Source organism: Rutidosis leptorrhynchoides, chromosome 1, assembly GCF_046630445.1.
Source record: "Rutidosis leptorrhynchoides isolate AG116_Rl617_1_P2 chromosome 1, CSIRO_AGI_Rlap_v1, whole genome shotgun sequence".
Taxonomy (NCBI): Eukaryota; Viridiplantae; Streptophyta; class Magnoliopsida; order Asterales; family Asteraceae; genus Rutidosis; species Rutidosis leptorrhynchoides.
The window spans coordinates 11,083,023-11,098,359 of record NC_092333.1 but is presented as its reverse complement, the minus strand read 5'-3'; the positions used below and the strand labels follow the sequence as shown (position 1 = coordinate 11,098,359).

Sequence of the window (15,337 nt, the reverse complement as noted above, 5' to 3'; positions counted from 1 at the left end):
ATTCTTGCAGGAAAATATTTCTTGAACATTCTGCTCTATCTTTAAAAGTCCCGGATCCATGCCAGGAGCTAAAGGTCAGTACCCAGTTTTATGTGTCTATAGATATAGACATATAAGATGTGCATGATGTGCTGGGTTACAACTAGCATCTAATACACACTCTGTTCAATAGATGAGCATAATAAAGAATGTGATGCTTGCTTGGTTTGAGCTAACCTGTTTGTATCGATTTTTTGTGTGATTCGATTGATTTGTGTGAGTTTGTCATATGTAAACTGTTGATGGATTGATTTTTGTGATGTTTATGTGTCCAGCCTCCCTTAACATGCATGATTCTATTGCCTAGACCTTATTTGATCTTATTTAGGGGCTTCTCCGACCTTTCATGTCCGTTGTTGGTGTTGTTACCGATTAGAAATTTTGGACAAGACGAGCAGTTTTCTTATTCATGACCTATAATTACAAATTGGGAGAACAAGTTAGTATTCTATCTATATATCACCATCTTTTACTTTTTTGTAATGGGTTTACTTCATTATGTGTGTGTGTGTTTTAGTAACTGAAATTTTCTTGTCTGTTGCAAGTTGAAGAGAGAAATTTTCAACTCTGAAGTTGATCAAGTATCTCAATGTTTTAAATAACTTCGAGGTATGTTTATGACAGCAACTGCCTACTTGAATTTGTGAGGATTGCCTTTTCTCTTCTTTGGTTATGTTTGGTTTTTTAACAATTTACTTTGATTTGAATCGATGATAATTATTGAATAAGTGATGTAATGACAGGTTTACCCTGTTTGTACTGATTTTTTTTCGTATCCCAGCCTCACTTTCTTTACCCTGTTTGTACTGATAATTATTGAACAGATTGGTTTTTTAACAATTTACGTAAAGTTTGTACTGATTTTTTTTTTGGGATTGTATAGTTTAAATGTTAACGCCTTCATGAAAGTGTTTGCTTAATTTAATGATGAATGTGCACAAAGGAAAATGTGTGTTTGCTGTTACAAAAAATTTATGACGACATTCCAAAGAAGATGGCTTACCCAGATGCTGAAAAGGTATGTAATTTTATTTTACATTGTGGTTTGCTTGAGTTTATGCTATTTATTAGTTACTGATTAAGACTAATTAAAATTTTTAACTGCCGCTTTTCCTTATAATCAGTATCTCATGTTTCCTAACAGAAATTGGAAGGCTCCTATGAATGAGAACCCAGGTTGTTTGGGTTGATTTTACGTACCTTCAAATTTTACAAACACCTTATAATCTTATTCAGCATGAATGTTCATTGTTGACTAGTTAGTTTATGTTTCTGCTTCTCCTCTAATCTGTTTAGGTTGATTTTTTATTATGTGTAGGCACTATATATAATCTCAGTCGGATGAAGTTTCTTTGGATGATATCTTGCTGTGATGCTCCTAATGCTGTGTGGGTGGCATTCTTGTCTATCTTTAGTGTCGTCTCCTTTATTCTTGCTACCTTTAAATGACACACTTAACATGGCCTGCTGTAACGTTTGTTCATTTTGTGTGATCTATTTAGGTCACTTTTATTTGATCCAAAGAAGTTGGTTGTACCGTAATGAAAGCTGTTGGAGCTAACAAGTTAAAACCTGTGCCGTTTGAATTAGGAGGTAAATAAGACTATCCTGTTTTTGAGGATGCATATGTTTATATAGCCGAGAGCTTGCTTTAATTGGGGACTTGGTAAACAAAGCAAGATAGATTGATCACTTATTCGAGCATGTAGAATGGTCTTTAGGGAAACAAATGGTCTTTTGGTTGAAGGTCTTTTTTAGCTGGAGGCGTAAGTCTACTATTCTTTATCTGATAGGTTATAATAGTATGGAAGTTCAAGTAGATAAGAGGTTGGACAAAGGTGACATTTTCGACCCATCTATTTTACTTAACACCCCCCTGATATTTTGGTCTTTGAAACTGAAGTCACCGAGGGAACTAGTTGAAGCCACTGACCTAAAGTTTATGTTTTATTAAGGTTTTATATGTTTTCTTACGGTCCATATATATTGTGTCTAAACGTTGATTTCTGGAGATAACAGAACGATAGAAACTTGAAAGTTGAAACATTACTTCAAGAGCTGAAAAAGAAGCCGCCTCAAATTACTGTTGAGAAAGAGCATATGTTTTCATGATTTTTTCAACAGCGTTAAATCTGTTGAATGTGATTTCAACCAAAACCTAACAGTTTAGGCCCTTTAACAGTTTTTATTGTTTGTCAGTTTTCTTCAAGAGCTGAAAAAGAAGCCGCTTCAAGTTATTATTTCATTCTATCTGGTTGGACAGATGACATGTCCGATGGGTTTTGAAGTCACCCCCGAAAGGTTTCAAAGCTTTAAAGCCGCACATATAGGTTTGTTACATACAGTTTCTTTTTAACAAGATATGCTTATGTTCTTACGCTTCAACTATTATTGAAATTCATATATTGGCAACAAAAAATGTGCAGGCAACATGGTCAGACTATTACTCTGTTTTCGATTGTTGTTTTATGACCTTTTCAGTTTATTTTTAAAGGCGTGTTTCTTTGTTTCATCTGAACATAGACATTGATTTCACCCGAGGTTCAGAGATAAATGAAGATGCTTGGACCACCTTACGTTACCAACTGATGGTGAGAATGGTTTTTTCTTATTTTTCTATATAATTTTCCGATTCTCCTTGTTCATTCTGTCTTTTTACGCAAATAACATGCTCTTTGCTGCTTCGATTTTTCATTCTATTCAAATGTTTATGTTTTATTAGGTTTGATGGTTGTTCTGCTTCTCTTGCATCGTGGCCTTCATGCATTTCACTCGTCACCAGGTGCGACTTGATGATTTTGTGTTTCGTATTATTAATATACGTATACGTATAGTTAGTCTATAGATGAACTTGAGAACAATGCTAAAACACAGAAAGGTAAGTCACAAATTCACAGTACAATAATGAAGGATACAAATACAAATGGTCCAGGTCAATCTGTTGAATGCCTTCTTCTGATTGAGGCGGGCGTAAGTGTAAGAATAGTCCGGAAATTTTTTTGAACCTTAACATTCTTTTTTTCCTTCTACTTGATTTACAAACACGTTCCAGATTTTTCTTTCGACTGTTTTCTTCTACCTGAGGAGGCAGTTAATCTACCGACCTTTTGTTTGTTAATGGTTGATACTGTTTATTTAGGAATCAAACTCCAATGCATTCTTTGGTTGCATTTTGAGGTTACAAATTCTACCCGTTTGTCTAAAGATGGGTTGATTTGAAGTTTGTAACTCATTTCTAGCTGGGTGGACAAAAAGTTATCAAACTTTTAAAGCCATATTATATGGGCTGGGCTCACTCATCAAATATTATTGCATTTTGAAGTCACCCAAAAAGCTATCGAAGTTTTAAAGCCACCCTTATTACACTAAGGTAAGTATTTGTTTGTGATCTCACTCATCAAATATTATTGAAATTTCTAAAAATTGTCTCACTCCTAATCTGTTTCAAAATGTTATTTTATGATCTTCTTATTAGTTTACTATCTGAGGTGTGTTTCTTTCTTTCAGCCGCCTGTATACATAGATTACACTCCAAGTTAAGAGAGAAATGAAGATGCTTGGGCGACCTTATGTTACCGGCAGATCGTGAGCACATGTTTTTCTTAATTTATCTTTTTTTGATTACGTGGTTGACTAAAGTTGGTTTCCCGTATACGTGACAAACGGGTCGAGATGGGTCGGGTTGGGTCAAATATCAAATGGGTTTGGGTAGAAACGGGTCATGGGTTGAAATGGGTCAGAAATAAAATGGGTCGAACGGGTTGGGTCGAGACCCGTAGCTTTACGTAACTTTACGTAACTTGTGTAACTTACGTAACTTTACGTAACTTGTGTAACTTACGTAACTTTACGTACTTTTACATAACTTAACTTACGTAACTTTTACATCATGTTACGTCAAGTTAACGTCAAGCTAACGTCAAGCTAACGTCATGTTACGTAAAGCTAACGTCAAGTTAACGTCACGTTAACGTAAAGTTAACGTAAAGTTAACGTCATGTTAACGTCAAGTTAACGTCAAGTTACGTCAAGTTAACGTCAAGTTACGTCAAGTTAACGTCAAGTTACGTAAAGTTAACGTCAAGTTATGTAAAGTTAACGTCAAGTTAACGTCATGTTATGTAAAGCTAACGCCAAGTTACGTAAAGCTAACGTCAAGTTAACGCCATGTTACGTAAAGCTAACGTCAAGTTATCGCCATGTTAACGTTAATTAAACGTCATGTTACGTAAAGCTAACGTCAACTTAACGTCAAGTTAACGTCATGTTAACGTCAAGTTAACGTTAAGTTACGTAAAGCTAACGTCATGTTACGTAAAGTTAACGTCAAATTAACATCATGTTAACGACAAGTTAACGACATGTTACGTAACGTTAGGGTCATGTGAACGTCATGTTAACGTCATGTCACGTAAAGTTAACGTCATGTTAACTTCAAGTTAACGTCACTTTACGTAAAGTTAACGTCAAGTTAGCTTCAAGCTAACGTCAAGTTAACGTCAAGCTAACGTCATGTTAACGTCAAGTTAACGTCAAGCTAACGTCAAGTTAACGTCATGTTACGTAAAGTTAAAGTCATGTTAACGTAAAGTTAACGTCAGGGTAACGTCAGGTTAATGTCAGGTTAACGTCGGGCTAACGTCAGGCTAACGTCAAGCTAACGTCAAGTTAACGTCAAGCTAACGTCAAGCTAATGTCAAGTTATGTAAAGTTACGTAAACTTACGTCAAGTTATGTCAAGTTACGTAAACTTACGTCAAGTTACGTTAAAATTTGTATATAATGAAATGATATTAGTTTCAAAATTATATGCGTTAAACATAATTACAATGTGAGTATTAGGCCTTAAAACTATTTATATACCATGCTAAGTCATTGTTAAACAAAAATAATATGATAGAAATTCAAAACGCTTAAAAAGAACATTAAAATGAATAAAATATCATTTTCGTCATCTAGACGACCTCGAATTGCATTGTTGTTTATTTAGGTTTATCGCTTATGTAGAATGTAATACAATCGAGTATTCATGGGTTTGATTTATATTTAATCATTATTGAACTGGTGTTTTGATGCAAGTTTAAACCTGTCATTGCTATTAGAATGTTTGAAAAAAGCTGATAATTGTTATAATTTTCAGACCTGTAAGATTCAAATAATTCAAACTTGGAGAAAGTGATGATAAATAAGAAAATCATTTATAACGTTAAATCCGAAATTTCTAATAATGTGGAACTTCACATTTGACTATCAAAGTATCTAACAAGTTTTTTAATCTGATTCTCATAATTGTGTAATCACATTAAAAATGCATATTTCATTATTACAGTGGTATACAACTATAAACTCTTGAATTCAGTAATGTTCAATTACATTGAAATTGCTTATATTTTAATATTAAAGTGGCATTAAACTATAAACACTTGACAGTGTTTGTACCCCAAGCTTTTATGTTGAGTAGAGACATGTGCTTAAGACGTAGTATTCTGTGATAGAAACTTTTTGTTTACCAAGAGCTATGAACAATATATATTATTGGAAAACTGGTAAAAAAGTATATATATTAGAAATCTTCCACGTATTACCAGTTTAGAAACACACATCCAAACACCTCCTAACGTCTGCCTTGGATGAAAAATAGTGCCCTTTACTTAAGAGCGGGAAAATACTCAAATAGAACCAATAGGGCGTGATCAATATGAAAATTGGTTTAGAAGCAGAAGTGCTACAAAGTTAATTTAAATATATATATTGTTGAATTCATTTGTTGTTCACATTTAGGTGTTTTTTTTTCTTTTTCTTTTATAGACTTGCACGAATTAGACCCTTGTTTCTTCCCCATGGTTTAGGCGGCGGCACTGTTTAAGGATAAAAGTCGCAAGTGGCTGAAATTGGCACCCTTATCATGCATCAGATATACTATCAATTTTCTGTTGATAAATTTGAACAACCAAAAGTTACTGAATTGAACATTCATCATTTCACTTCATCTGTGTTGCTATATCATGTAGTCGTATAAATATACGTAGTTAACTGGTTATAGAATTTAACAAAATTATACTCAACTACGAGCCTCACACTTCATTATATGTGAAAGTTCTTTGTATACATTAATACATATATCGTTTATGGAAAAGAATTCTTTTATGAGGTTGTTGATCCATTAACAACACACTTATAGTCCGTGTTTCTTTATTTCTTGTGTTTATTGTTTCAGTTACAGAACATGTCTACAAATTTATTGATACAGTGGGTTTGATGATTCAAGGTTGGTGTCTCGGAGTCTTCAAATTTTGCTTTTCTTTTTATACTTGTTATAATTATGAAGTAGGCATTATAATGTATTCCCTTTGAAGATACTATAACATTGGCAACTTTATGATGACTAAATTGGCCTTTGCCAGACGGATTATTCCTTATATATGGCAGGACAATTTGGATGAATTTTTTATAATTTAATGACACATCCATGTTTTGTGCAAATTTTCATTCAAGTTATTGACTTATTGTTTCTTGCATTTGACATTGATATTGGTTTGTGAATAGGAGTTTAGATGAGTGTGTTGGATAACGGTCGGAACAATATGAATTGGTTGAAAGGGGGTGGGTTGATGTATTAGTTGCCATTTTTTCATAAATAAGAATTGTTAAATGTGTGAACCAATAATGTTGTTTACATAGATCGATTTAAAAGGTTGTATGCATCAGCAGTTTGCAACATCTGTTGGGGATTTGGTCCTTTAACTCCGGTATATTTCGATTTACAAACATTTTAACATTTGATCCATTATTTATAGAAGGCGCCACACTTTCTATAGAAGGAGCCACACTTTTCGTTGGAGGCACCACACTTCCATCGAAGGCGCCACACTTTCCATCGAAGGCGCCACACTTTCCATAGAAGGCGCCACACTTTCCATTGAAGGCGGTACACGTTCCATTGAAGGCGCCACACTTTTCATAGAAGACGCCACACTTTCAATAAAAGGCGCCACACTCTCCATATAAGGTGTGTCATATAAGGCGCTACACTTTCCGTCGAAGGCGCCACACTTTCCGTCGAAGGCGCTACAATTTCCGTCGAAGGCGCCACACTTTACATAGAAGGCGCAACACATTCCATAGAAAGCGTCACACTTCTCATAGAAGACGCCACTCTTGCTGTAGAAGGCACCACGCTTTTCATCACTCTTGCCGTAGAGGGCACCACACTTTTCATGGAAGGCGACCCACTTTTCATAGAAGGCACCACACTTTCCATTGGAGGGGCCACACATTCCATTGAAGGCGCTACATTTTCTATTGAATGGCCTACACTTTCCATAGAAGACGTCACACTTTCTATAGAAGGCGCCACACTTTTCATACAAGCCGTCACACTTTCCAATAAAACACGCCACACTTTCCATAGAAGGCGCCACACTTTCTAGAGAAGGCGCTACATTTTTCATAGAAGGCGCCACACTTTCTAGAGAAGGCTCCACACGTTCCAAAGAAGGCGTCCCACTTTTCGTAGAAGGCTCCACACTTTCCATAGAAGGCGCCACACTCTTCCTAGAAGGATTGAAGGCGCCACACTCTTCCTAGAAGGCGCCACACTTTCCATAGAAGGTTCTACACTTTCCATTGAAGGCGCTACACTTTCCGTCGAAGGCGCCACACTTTCCGTCGAAGGCGCCACACTTTCCGTCGAAGGCGCCACACGTTCCGTCGAAGGCGCCACACGTTCCATAGAAGACGCCACACTTTCTATAGAAGGCGTCACACTCTCCATATAAGGCGTGTCCATATAAGGCGCTACAATTTCCGTAGAAGGCGGGACACTTTCCATAGAAGGCGCCACACTTTCCGTCGAAGGAGCCACAATTTCCGTCGAAGGCGCCACACTTTACATAGAAGGCGCAACACATTCCATAGAAGGCGTCACACTTCTCATAGAAGACGCCACTCTTGTCGTAGAAGGTATCACACTTTTCATAGAATGCGCCACAATTTCCGTTGAAAGCGCCACACTTTCCATCAAAGACGCCACACTTTCCGCAGAAGGCGCTACACTTTCCAAAGAAGGCGCCACACTTTCAATTGATTGTGCCACACTTTTCATAGAATGCACGTCCATGTAAGGTGCTACACCTTCCATAGAAGGCACCCCACTTTCTAGATAAGGCGCCACAATTTCCATTGAAGGCGCCTGTAGGCGCAACAATTTCCATTGAAGGCGCTACACCTTCAATAGAATGTGCTACACTTTCCATATCCATAGAAGACGCCACGCTTTCTATAGAAGGGGCGTCTGTATAAGGTTCTACACTTTTCATAGAAGGCGCTACGCTCTCCATAGAAAGTGCCACACTTTTCATAGAAGGCGACCCACTTTTCATAGAAGGCATCATACTTTTCATAAAAGGCGCTACACTTTCCATTGAAGGGACATTTCCTTAGAAGGCACGTCCATATAAGGTGCTACACTTTTCGTATAAGGCGCCACACTTTCCGTTTAAGGCGCCACACATTCCTTTTAAGGCGCCACACATTCCGTTGAAGGCGCCACACTTTCCGTTGAAGGCGCCACACTTCTATAGAAGGCGCCACACTTCTATAGAAGGCACAACACTTTCCATAGAAGACGCTACACTTTTCATAGAAGGTGCGTCCATATAAGACGCTACACTTTCCATAGAAGGCGTCACACTTTCCTGAGAAGGCGCCATACAATCCACATAAGGCATCCCACTTTCCATAGAAGGCGCTTCACTTTCCATAGAAGGTTCTACACTTTCCATAGAAGGTTCTACACTTTCCATAGAAGGCGTTACACTTTCTATTTAACACATTCCATTGAAGGCGCTACACATTCCATTGAAGGCGCTACACTTTTCATTGAAGACACCACACTTTCCATTAAAGGCGCCACACTTTACGTAGAAGGCGCCACACTTTTCCTAGAAGGCGCCACACTTTCCGTCGAAGGCGCCACATTTTCTATTGAATGACCTACACTTTACATAGAATACACAACACTTTCCATAGAAAGCGCCACACTTTTCATAGAATGCGTCACACTTTCCAATAAAATGCACCACAATTTCCATGGAAGGCGCGTCCATAGAAGGCGCTACATTTTTCATAGAAGGCGCCACATTTTTCATAGAAGGCGCCACACATTTCAAAGAAGGCGTCCCACTTTCCGCAAAAGGCTCCACACTTTTCATAGAAGGCGCAACACACTTTCTATTGAAGGCGCTACAATTTCCATTGAAAGCGCCACACTTTCCATTGAAAGAGCCACACTGTCCATAGAAGGTACCACACCTTCCCTATCATGTTATGTAGGGATTTCAATAGAGTCGTGGAATATAGTTGACTAGTTTGACTAATGCTCTCTACATTCATGTGGTTATTTGTTCACATTCATGGTATTCATGAGATCTAGGATCTTACAATTGGTATTAGAGCTTAGGCCTTCATCACATGAATGAGATTTTTATGAATATTATGAATGTTTTCCCTCCACCTTCAAACACCAAAACACATACATCTTCATATCTTCAACCTCAAACCTTCAAATCTTCATCATCTTCATCATGAAGATATGAAGATCTTCAAATTTTTTTCGAAAATTTTTTCGAAACCGAATCTCACCAAAACACAAACACAACCGATTGAGATTTAACCGAAACCGAATCTCATTTACCGAGTTTAAACCGAACCTTATCCAAACCAAAATCCAAAAGACATTTCATTTCACAAATACAAATTCAAATTACACAAATCACAACAACAACACATTCAGATCAGATTCAAATTTCACAAACACTAAATATCAAATTCACCTAAACTGCTACAGTACATGTGTCGAGGTGTTCATATTCAAGTTCAACATATTTTCAATTGATGATGATAAACACAAGAAAATTACAGATTCATGATCCTTACATCACTCAAAACACTCGTTGATCTTCATTATACATCTACAAGTTCCGATTCATGCTAATCGATCTCGTGTTCTTCGTCTTTGCTCGATAATGAAGACTGACTAATTTTGATTGCTTCTCTATATCTTATAACGAATTGAATACACCTTGTGATTCTCTATCAATCAGTCAAGCTACTAGAAGCTATTGATTGAATTTTTATTCATCTCAGATTCCGAATTCGAGAGTCAAACCTTCGATCCAAAAGTCAAAAGAAAAGTTCATTCAACAAATTCGATCGATGTTTGATGTTTCTGATGAAATTGATGATTTTCCAGTATTATGTGAATGATTTGCATAATTTTTCGTTCAGAAATCAAGGAGTGAAAGTGAATGAAAAACGAAATCAATTTTCATGTTCTTCAAGCCTCATTTGCTGTTCATCATCGATTTCGAAATTTGTTATTGTTTTTAGATCCTGATTCTTTACATGATATGCTAATCGCTATCACATGAGGCTATTTGAGTTGATTTGAAGCTTCATATTCATAATAATTGTTGATTGGAAAATTTTGTGTTCATGTGATGAAGATGCAGTCCGTACAGTAGCTACATGATTCAAAATAGCACGAATTAATTGATGATGCTTGATGTTTTGATTTTGGTGCAAGGATTTTGATGAAGACGATTCGGTTGATCCTATTGATTTTGATTCGGTATTGATGACCTTCGGTGTGCTATTATGCTCATGATTCAGTAGTGGTTACTGGTTAATTCGATGCTTGATGATTGTGATTCGGTATGCTTTCGGTATACTGTACAGATCACGTTCGATCCCTAGACTGTCTAAATGTGAACCTGGCCCAACATAATCTAAATGGGATACCGAATGGCACAAGCCCAACAAAGAATTTCTTATCAATTGCATTATTTATGGGCTTACCGAATCTTCCAAACTCAAGTTGTTATTGGGCCAACCGAATCTAGATGAGTCGAACAAGGGAACTTCAGTCCACTTATCTGATTAAGCTGAATTTTCAATTTTAGTCCCTGCAGATTTAAGGGTCTTGCAAACTTAGTCCAAATACCGAATCTTAGTCTATTTTTGACAAATTGACCCCTGCAGCTTCTCAGAATTTTCAGTAATGGTCCTTTACCGAATCTGGACCTCCAAAGCTTATTTTTCAACTACTTTTGAGGCTCGGATTCATACGGTTTTTCTCGCACACGTTCTTTAAGATATTTTGGGGAATTGCCGAGCACGTCAACCATTTTAAACAATGACGCTCTTATTTCATGCGAGCATCATTGTGGGGGAGATATGTATATGGTTGATGTGCGTGTAACTTCTATGCATGTACGGTATAGGACTCGGACTTCAAAGAAAGAATTGTTTGTTTGGGGGGGGGGGGGGGAGCTAGAGACTCGAAGAAGATCCTACATCATATGGGGAGTTTACTTATGACTAGTATCGAAAGTACTCTTTGGAACAATGAAAGTTCAAGAGGCGTGTCTCGGTATTGAAACCGACGGTATATATGTCATGACACTTTGATGAGAGCCCATGTACTTTGAGGGGGGAGCTTCTAAAGTTTTGAAACAACTTCTCAATGCAAGCAAATTCTAAAGACATATCACAACTAAGTCAAGGGAGGGATTGATGGTAACATATTTAGTTTGTGATGTGTTCTTCAATGCGCATTCCGCTGTGCAAACTCAAAGACCGTTGAAAGAAACGATGACATCAAGTTTTGAAGATTTCAAGATCTTCATCAACGGTCGTACATCATTCGGGGGGGAGTTAGTTAGTAATAGTTCCTTGTATGTTTTACTAGGGAGTTAGTATTTAGAAACCCGTCTCACTCCTGGGGGGGAGATTGTTAGGTATCCGAGAAGGAGTAAAACGTGTTTTCCCAGCCTTAAGGAGGATCCTTTATACGAGGGCAATATAAACAATCCAAGGCTCCCTAGATTAGTTAACATTAGCCACCAATTTGTAATGTATTCAAGAGAGCCATGGAATATAGTTGACTAGTTTGACTAATGCTCTCTACATTCATGTGGTTATTTGTTCACATTCATGGTATTCATGAGATCTAGGATCCTACAGTGCCACACTTTCCGTCAAAGGCACCACATTTTTTGCCGAAGCGCCACACTTTTCAAAGAAGGCGCCACACTACGAATAGGAGCATAAACATAAGTATTTGACCCTAAGGTCGTTACAAAGCCATTGTTTGAAATTAACATAAACTACGAATGCAAAAGAAAAGTTCCATGAATGAGACATCTCTAGTAATGCAGCGGATAACTAATACAGTATGTCCTTAACAACAATTCAATAACAGCATGACAGCAAATCTAACAGCGGAAGCAAGAAACCTCTAGGCACCTGAGAAATACACGCTTAAAAGTCAACACGAATGTTGGTGAGCTATAGTTTAAGTTGTAACAGTAATGTAAGGTAGGCCACGAGATTTCAGTAACAAAACAGTATGAAAAGTATATGTATAACCGTGGGCACCCGGTAACTAGACTTGACGTTTATAACCCCCTGAAAGTACACTTGGCGAGTGCGTATGTTCACGAAGTATTAAACACCCGTAAAATGCTAGCGCGACTAGCCCGAGTGGAGATGTCAAACCTTATGGATCCATATCTAAGATTCGCGTTCATCGGTTCAAAAACCAATGACTAAACGTTACCGTGCTAAGGGGAATGTTTATGCCGTTGTATAACCCACACATATAAAGTTTAAGTACTCGTGCCTAGTATGTAAAACGTAAAAAGCGCATGTATTCTCAGTCCCAAAATAATTAAAGTAAAAAGGGATGCTATAACTCACAGTGATAAAAGCGGTAAGGTCGGTAATGAAAGTACGCAAGTAGTAAGTCGGTCCGAAAGGTCGTCAACCTAAATCAAGGGTTACTAGGTCAGTAGGTTGTCTTTATAAATTCTAATAGTGCATAAAATAATTTTAAGTGTCATCATCATCATCATTCGTCATCAAGAAGCTAAGTAAGTTCGACAAGAATAGAGGTCAAGACAATAGGCTGACTTCGGTCAGCTGCTACGACCTCTATGTAAATCAAAAAGACGCATAGTCAGTGGCTATGGCTCCGTATATGAGTCCCCTAACCGCTGACCAATTTTCAGAACCTAACTCATCTTCGTTTGACCGTGGCGACGGTTTAAGTGCGAGTAGATCAGAAATTTCAGCACAACGTTAATAGTGTGTAGTGACTCTCGGAGGGCCATAAATCTTAAACCATAACTCGGATTAAGACGAGGTATAAATGGAAAATCATCTACTCGAAATGAACTAACTGAAAATCAACTTTCCAGTAGCCCAGGTGGTCTGATCAGATACGAAAAAACAGTAGGTAAGTGCTCCGGTGGGGTTCTTAATGCTTGATGCTCATCACGGTTCTCATCCTTGATGCTTGTAGCTTCAAGTGTACAACCCGTTGATGGATTAGCATCACCTTGACTAAGATTCCACCATCAACACACAATATGTTAAGACCAAGTAAGGATACAACTCAATCAAGAGTCTTAGATGGATGATGAACCAAGGTTACATCATATTCTTATTCTTAACACAATTACAAGTCACATTTACAACTAAAGCTACAAACTTTACATCAATCAAACAAGTATGAACACAATCTAAGTCAAATGAGGTGATGGAACCCTAAGCTAGAGAGCTTGGATCCTATTCACACAAGTTACAAGGTTGCAAAGCTAGAAAGCTTGAACCTTTATTGTTCTTGAAGATCTTGAAGCATAAAGCTTGGATCTTTAAGTTACATGAAGATAACAAACACAAGTTTGAATCTTTTTAACAAAATAACAAGATCATAAGTTAGAAAACTTAGATCCAACAATAAGATATGAAGATTCAAGCTAGAAAGCTTGCATCTTGGTTGTTCTTGAAGATCTTGAAGCATAAAGCTTGGATCTTTAAGATACATGACGATTACAAACACAAGTTTGAATCTTTTAAACAAAATAACATGATTAAAGCTAAAATAATCTAGATCTACAAAGTTGGTGAAGATTCAAAGCTAGAAAGCTTGAATCTTCCATGTTCTTGAAGGATTCATGCTTGAATCAACAAGATATAATCAAGATCAAAGTTAAAGGAACTCGATCTTCAAAGAATGATGATGATGGCCACAAATTTGAATAAGGAAAAAGAAGAAGAAAAGTAAAACTTACAAGTTTTAGAGTGAGAGATACTAGAAAGAAAATAAGAGAGCAAGTGTGTGTGAAATTCAAATGAGAGCAAGTGTTAAATGGATGGGATTAGGCTAGTATTTATAGGTGAATGGGGGAGGGGGGAGGCCTTTGTGGCTGTGATTTTGGTAGGGGGGAGGGGGGGGGGACACAAAGTTGCTTTTTGGTTAGTGGTTGTCTAAAGTAGGTGTAGTGACCCGAACTTTTCCATGTTTATATATATTAAATGAAATTGATATTTACATGATTAAGTGTTTCCAACATATTAAGCAATCAAACTTATTAAGACTTGATTAATTGGAATAGGTTTCATATAGACAAATGACCACCCAAGTTGACCGGTGATTCACGAACGTTAAAACTTGTAAAAACTATACGATGAAATATATATGGTTATATATATATAGTTAACATGATTTTATTATAAGTATGTATCTCATTAGGTATTTTAACAATGAGTTATATACATAAAAATGAGACTATTAAATTAAGAAACTCGAAAACGATATATATAACGATTATCGTTATAACGTCTTACTAGGTACATATGAATCATATTAAGATATTGATACACTTGGTTAATTATGTTGAATGATAAGTAAATATATCATTAAGTGTATTAACAATGAACTACATATGTAAAAAATAAGACTACTAACTTAATGATTTTGAAACGAGACATATATGTAACGATTATCGTTGTAACGACATTTAATGTATATAGATCATATTAAGAGATATTCGTACATCATAATATCATGATAATATAATAATTTAAAATCTCATTTGATATTATAAACATTGGGTTAACAACATTTAACAAGATCGTTAACCTAAAGGTTTCAAAACAACATTTACATGTAACGACTAACGATGACTTAACGATTGAGTTAAAATGTATATACATGTAGTGTTTTAATATGTATTCATACACTTTTGAAAGACTTCAAGACACTTATCAAAATACTTTTACTTAACAAAAATGCTTACAATTACATCCTCGTTCAGTTTCATCAACAAATCTACTCGTATGCACCCGTATTCGTACTCGTACAATACATAACTTTTAGATGTATGTACTATTGGTATATACACTCCAATGATCAGCTCTTAGCAGCCCATGTGAGTCACCTAACACATGTGGG

The 15,337-nt window shown here is 36.7% G+C and overlaps 1 long non-coding RNA gene across 2 annotated transcripts; it reads left to right on the top strand.

The window, feature by feature from the left end:
• The first annotated feature begins 894 nt into the window (after positions 1 to 894).
• LOC139856451 (uncharacterized) lies at positions 895 to 6,442 on the top strand. Of its 2 annotated transcripts, none has more exons than XR_011761945.1 (10): positions 895 to 1,057; positions 1,184 to 1,215; positions 1,358 to 1,427; positions 1,542 to 1,632; positions 2,239 to 2,369; positions 2,563 to 2,630; positions 2,762 to 2,821; positions 3,179 to 3,409; positions 3,547 to 3,624; positions 6,257 to 6,442. It is a non-coding gene; the product is annotated as an uncharacterized lncRNA (long non-coding RNA). The 2 variants fall into 2 exon arrangements; XR_011761939.1 differs by having other exon boundaries at positions 1,164 to 1,215.
• The last annotated feature ends 8,895 nt before the right edge of the window (positions 6,443 to 15,337 follow it).